The sequence below is a fragment of the Camelus dromedarius genome, chromosome 4, assembly GCF_036321535.1.
Source record: "Camelus dromedarius isolate mCamDro1 chromosome 4, mCamDro1.pat, whole genome shotgun sequence".
In the NCBI taxonomy this organism is placed as follows: Eukaryota; Metazoa; Chordata; class Mammalia; order Artiodactyla; family Camelidae; genus Camelus; species Camelus dromedarius.
In genome coordinates, this window is record NC_087439.1 from 9,152,925 (window position 1) to 9,159,638 (window position 6,714).

The window sequence follows — 6,714 nt, forward strand, 5'->3', positions numbered from 1 at the left end:
CCACCCCCTTTCCTAGGTGCACTGGTCACCACCTGTAGGACACTTAGGTTTGGCTGGTGCACTTTTATGGAGGCAGAGTTCCTTTCTCTCTGTTTGCTACCATCTGTCCCCTTCACACCCTCCCAGATACACACACCGGCCTCCAACTGATGGAAGCACTGCCACATTCTCCTGCTGAACACTCTCGCTCCAGGAGAGCCCAGCCAGGTGCTTTGAGGCTTTTGGGGTATGTCCGGGTGATGGCCACCATCACAGCAGTTTGCAAGTTGAAGCTGCTTACCTCACCATTCTGTGATTTGCATATGTAAAATGAACTGGTTCATTTCAGCTTTTAAAGTATTGGGATGATTGTATTTTAAAATGAAAATAACTTGATTTCAAATATAATATTGATACATTTCTCTTTTCTCCAATGGAATATCTGTTACTTAAATATTGATGATCTATAGAGAATCAGCATATAAAACTTGTTCAGGGAAGATAATATGCTGGAATATACTGGATGGGTTTTATTTTAATGTTGAGATGACTAAAACAAAAAGGTAGTTTTTTTAAGCTAAACTAATTGTGCTGAGTCTGGCAAAATTGCAGACAACAGATCTTACTGCTAATATTATAATAGTCAATCAGTCCCTTGGTGACCCCGGTTTGCTTAATTGTCTCATAAAGGCTTTGTGTTCTGGTTTCCAGCACACTCCAGCTTATTAGGTGTTGTTCAGCTTCCAATACTCATCAGAGTATTTAAAAATTTTTAAAGAACTCCTGCCTCACATCTATTTAAGACGTCTTGATCTTCGGTCCAGTATTTCACCCTATTTCAAAATCTGCTCTCAGAGCAGGACAGCGCAGCACAGGCCAGAAGCAGCAGCAGCAGAAGCAGCGGGTCCCTCCCGACCCTGAGTCGTGAGTCCTGCAGGTCCAGTGCCCGGGACTCTGACCACCCCTGTCCTCACTGCTCGTGACTTACCCTCCACTTCCAGGCACCAGCTGGTCCGAGGACACAAGGCACTAATGACAATAATTAGGACTGACCATCACAGTGGATTAATGAGCCCCCCACCTGCCCCTGAGCACCACGGTGGAGGTAACAGAGTGTAACTGCAACAGACGTAAACACTGCCGAACTCCTGTGACACTGCCCGTGACCAGGCACGGCTCGTCCAGAGGACTGCAACTTTCCCTGTTCCAGAGTCAGCTGATCCGGCCAATAACAACGCTTGTTTAACTGATTTATTTTTTTCAGATAAGCTCCTGAAGATTGTAAAGAGTGTGACCGTGTGAAGGCATTACAAATGCAATGACTGAATTTGATTTCCACACGTGTTCTCCTCTTGAAGGGAAAGAAAGAAAAAGATGTTTTCTTCAAGAAGTCTGCACTCCACTAATCTTGAATCTCCTGATTCCCCTTCTTTTAACATAAAAGAAGCCTGAATTCTATTCTGAGTACCTTCCCCGAAGCACATGGAGGGATAACTGATGCTTCAACAGACGCTGTGTCCTGACTTGTGGCTGCATTTCATTTGCCAGGAAGCAGCGGGTGCCAAGCACTGAGAATACGGAACTCAGACCTCTGATACTGACGCTGTGCGAGGATGTCCTGTCTCCTTTATTGAATACTCACAATAACCACGTAAAGTAAATATTAGTATCTCCACATGACAAAACAGAAATCCAAGAGTCGGATCCATCAGTTACCTGGCCCGTAGTTTTACTGACAAGAATGATGGACAGGACTCCAGTCAAGGGGCTAAACTCACAGCCTGGACTCTCCACCATGAATCTATATGTTCCTAATACTAGCTCCGTCTTGTGAAGACCTGACAGCCCACTGCACCTCTGCTCTGAGGCATCTGCCGGACAAAAGCTATGAACTGTAGGCACACAAACTCTCAAGACTCTGCATTTGGAAGATGGCGTGAAATTTCCACCTGTGTCAGAGGGTACCTCAAATCCCACTCCCCCTGGCCCCTGAAGTCTGGAAAGTCAAGGCATTCCGAGTTGCTGACTTTCAGTCCAGAAAACTGATTCTGAAGAAACAAACAGGAAACTTGATTTTTTCCCTCCCAGTGTGGACACTGTCATCAATGACTCCTGTAACAGAGGACAAGCAGAGTTCACACCAAGGTGGAACTGCCCCCTCAGCCCTCAGCCCACACACTCTAGCCCTGCACACAGAGAGGTAAATATTAGAGAAATCTAGCTGGTGCCCAAATAGCTCATTCAGTTCCCTGAAGAAAGTTCCCACTCCACAGTCCCGGGCTAGTTAACGGCTGCGACGTGTTGTAGGTAAGCTTGCTTTCGGTCCAGAAACTGCTAATAAGCAGAGATCAGAGTGGTAGAGTGAAAATAGCTGCTTAACAACTTGAAGTTTTTGCAGGAACCTCATGATTTGACCGACATGAGCAGGCAGAAGAATACAGAAATGTTAGACTTCCTTGGAAGCCCAGGTATCTTCCAGAAGTCTGCCCTCCACTGATCTTGGCCCTCCCGCTTCCACTTTCCCTGAACATAAAGGAAGCCTGAATTCTATTCTGAGTTAAGATGGTGCTTTGGGACACTAGTCCCCCATCTTCTCGGTGTGCTGTCTTTCCGAATAAAGTTGCTATTCCTGTCCCAACACCCCCTCACTCGACTCATCAGCCTGTCGTGTGGTGAGCAGGATGAATTTGGACTCAACACCACATCCCAACTGACATCTGTAAGTTTCAAAAGGTTGACAGTCCAGTGTGGGAGAAAGTGCTTCCAAAAAGCCTCAGGTCAATGGGTGCATCACTGTGGCCCGCTCAGCGCTAGCAAATAACTCTCATTTGCAAGGTGGTGATAAAGTCATCTCAAAGGCATTGGAAAAGGTTGACACAGATAACTTTCTTCCTGAGGGGGAGCCCAGGGCTGTGATCTAGCCAACATAGGTGTGTGAAACACAAGTTACAAAATAACTTCAGGTTCCTAATGACTTTGGGGAAATAGCATAGTTCCCCAGCACACTGTTTACTCTCAAGTTCCAATAATTTTGAGATCCAGTGATGACACCCATGTGTTCTTCAAGTCTTTCAGGCTAGAAGTACCAGCATTATATAAGTTTCCTCATTTAAATTCCTTAAGAAAGTTATAAAGTAGATTATATTTATTCCCATTATGAAGGAAAAAAAAAAGAAAGAAAAATAGATTTTTGCAGAGATTAAGCAATCCTAAGATGCCACAGTCAGATCTATTAAAATTGGGATTCACAGCTGGCTTTAATGATGGAATTTCAGGCACCTGAAAACGACTGAGCGTGTGTGGGTGTTTGTGTGTGTTCGTGTATATATACATGTGTACATTTTGAATAGTTGAGTGATTTAGTGTCACGTTACTATGTCTAGACGTATAATGTCACCTCCCAGCTATCATCTTGAAATGTGTTTTTTTAAATATAATTGATAGTGGGATTATAAAACTATAAGAGGCTAGAGATCATATTAGCCAAGGCCCTTATTTTATAAAGAAGGACTGAAAGCCCCCAGGGCTGTGCTGAGTTACGCGTGACCCGTGCAGTAAGCTTGTGACTCAGGCAAGATTTTCATCAAATCGACTTGTGTTTTGTGTTCAGTGTTTTTCCTGCTTTTAACACTGCCTCATGGATGGCAAAATACATACATACACACACACACACACACACACACACACACACACACACACGTGCCAAAAGAAAGAAATCTCTTTTTCACTCAGATTACATTTCCTTTTACTGAAATCTCCACTGCTGCTTCTCCCCCAGAACGCCCAGGTATTCACTCTTTTCACATCCTAGCTGGGGAAAAAGAAAGGATGATTAGAAACAGAAAAAGGCAGAAAGACAGGAAATCTCCCACACCTGCCTGCAGCTTTGAAAGTCAACCACCATCTCCTCCACTTTCTTTACTTATTCCCCGGAGCTCCTTGTTAGGAAAATCATTCGCTGCTGGCCTATTGTGGGCACTAAGGAATCCGATCCTCCAGGAGCTCCCCAAGGGTACTGAGATGCAGGCAGTATCCCCGGGAGGATTGCGGGGAGGGAGGGAGCCAGCCCAGCCGAGCCTTCTTTACCCTCTTCTTTTCTTCTGTCTTCAGAAGGAAGAAAAGGAGTCAGGGAGGAATTAGGTGATAATTCAGCCAAATACCAAGGCAGTCACAATGCAGTCGCTGCCACCAGAGATGGATGAATAGCTGTTCATTGCGGGCCCCCCGGCGCAGCAGGCACCGCGCTCCGTGCTCCAGCCTCTTTGAGAGGCTGAGCTTCTTGGGCAGCGCAGGGGACCAGCCAGGCGCTCTGCAGAATTAGAGATCAGAAGTGTGTCCGCCGGCCTGTGCGCATTCCCCTCAGACCCTTGATTTGTTCTGCTTTAGGCATTTGTTGGGTTTGTACTTCAGTTCCCGCTGGAGGTGCAAGGTTTGCATCTGCACCACAGCCAGGGATGAACAGGGTTCTAGGTCCCTGCAAGGGAGTTCTGTTAAAGCTACAGGCTCACCTTCACTGAGGCTGGCCGTCCAGCCTTACCGGGTCGGGAATAGCTAGACACCCTGGGCCCCCTCTCAGGGCTGGGGGTCCTACCCCAGGGCCAGGGGTTCCACCAGCAGAGGGGACCTCAGCCGGGTCTCCCTTGGCCAGTAAGAGCGCAGGCATCCTTGGCCAAGTTACTTCCCCTCTCTGGTGCTCACTTTCCAACCGTGGTCAATGAATATTTGATCTAAGGACGTATTTTTGGATATGAACCCCATCTGCAAAGAAAAATATATAGGAAGCCCTACCTGGGGAACAAGCCCACAGCAGGAAGACAGGCTGGGTGCTGATGATGGAAAGCCCTTAGAATCACCTCCGATAGGGAGAGGATGCTCAGAGACTGAGCCATGTTCCCTCTTCCCTCACTTTGTATCAGGCTTAACCTAACATTTGGAAAACAGCCATTTGAAACACAGCTCTTGATTACTGAAGCTGCCAATCAAAAATATACCTTATGCAAAACACCCAGGCATCACCCTCTAGCCACTGACCCCTGATCCATCTTTCTTCCTAGGACCTACCGTTATCGGACATTAGACTGTGAATTTCCTTGCTTGTATGTTGATCATGTGCTTCTCATTAAATTCACTTTCCATGGGATTCAGGACTCCGTGTGCTTGGTTAGTCACTGTGTTCCCAGCACTTAGAACAATGCCTGGCACATAATAAGTGTTTATTGAATATATGCATTGATTTCCCAGAATTCGACTGGAACTCTTTGCTTTCCTAACTTGTCAACTTACAGTCTGAGTAAGGAGAGGAGTATTCCCTTGCCTCTTCAAAAGGTCATTTTCTTTGAAGGAAAAGAAAAATGTCGTGTTAGTTTCTGTTGTACAGCATAGTGATTCAGTTATGCATGTCTATATGTTCTTTTTTCATATTCTTCTTCATTATAGGATATTACAAGATATTGAATATAGTTCTCTCCTGTGCTAAACAGTAAGACTTTGTTTTTCTTTTTTTTTTTAGTGGAGGTACTGGGAATTGAACCCAGGACCTCATGCATGCTAAGAACACACTCTACCACTGAGCTATACCCTCCCCCCTTATTTCTTATATATAGTAGTTAGTATCTGCAATCCCAGACTCCTAATTTACCCGCTTCCTCCCTCCCCCTCCATAACCGTAAGTTTGTTTTCTATGTCTGTGAGTCTGTTTGTGTTTTGTAAATAAGTTCACTTGTGTCATTTTTTTAGATTCCACATATGAGTGATATCATATGGTATTTGTCTTTCTCTGTCGGACTGACTTCACTTAGTATGATCATCTCTAGGTTCATCTATGTCGCTGCAAATGGCATTATTTCATTCTCTTCTAGGGTTATTTTGTCCTGCATTTTAGGCCCTGCTGAGAAATCCTTAAAACAAATTAGAGTCACAGTAACAGGAAATATAATCGTAGCTGCAAAAACAAATATCCGGAGCCCAGCAGGGGCTCCCTCTAGTTGCCAGAAGTCACCCACTTCCTAGGACACTGGTCGCTGGCTTTTCTGGGCTGTCCTGTTGGCACGGTCCTCCCAGGACCCCCAGGAAGGGAAGATCAGCCGCGATTCCTGTTGCTGGGTTGAAACACACCCTGTTCTGTTGCGTTCCTCAGTTGCCAAAGGACATTTGACATCTGCAAGGCTGATTATTCATTCCTGGAAAGTTCCTGGATCCCCTGTCCCTTTCAGGTGTTTGTCCCCCCTATAAAGGACTTGACATTCCATCTCATTTATTCTCAGGAAAAGCCTTAAGTTTATGTTCTTGATACCGCCTTCCTCAACATAGATGCCTCCACCTGCAGGGAAAATGCTGCCCTTCCATACACAACCAGCAGAGGCCACTATCTCATTCCAGGAGGCAAGAGCCTCACCTACCCTGACGGGCCCTTTCAGAGCAAACAGAATATTTAATAGTTGTGTTCCTGTTTGTTTGTTTTCTATCTCAGAGCCAGGGTTTCTCACTGAAATGTTTCCCTTTGGGGTCATTGGCAGGATGAGCCAGAGTGGGTATGGCCCTCCCAGCTGGTTCCTTTGGGTGCTCCAGAGTCCAAAGTCAAAATGAGTCTTCTCCTTTAAAGTGCCACCTTTGAGACAGGAGGGAAGAGGACAGGGCACAACCATTAAAACAATGACACGGCAGTTGAGGACAGAACACACACTGGTTAGAACCAAGATGGTGGAAGATGCAATTCCCAGTAGACCTTGACCTTCA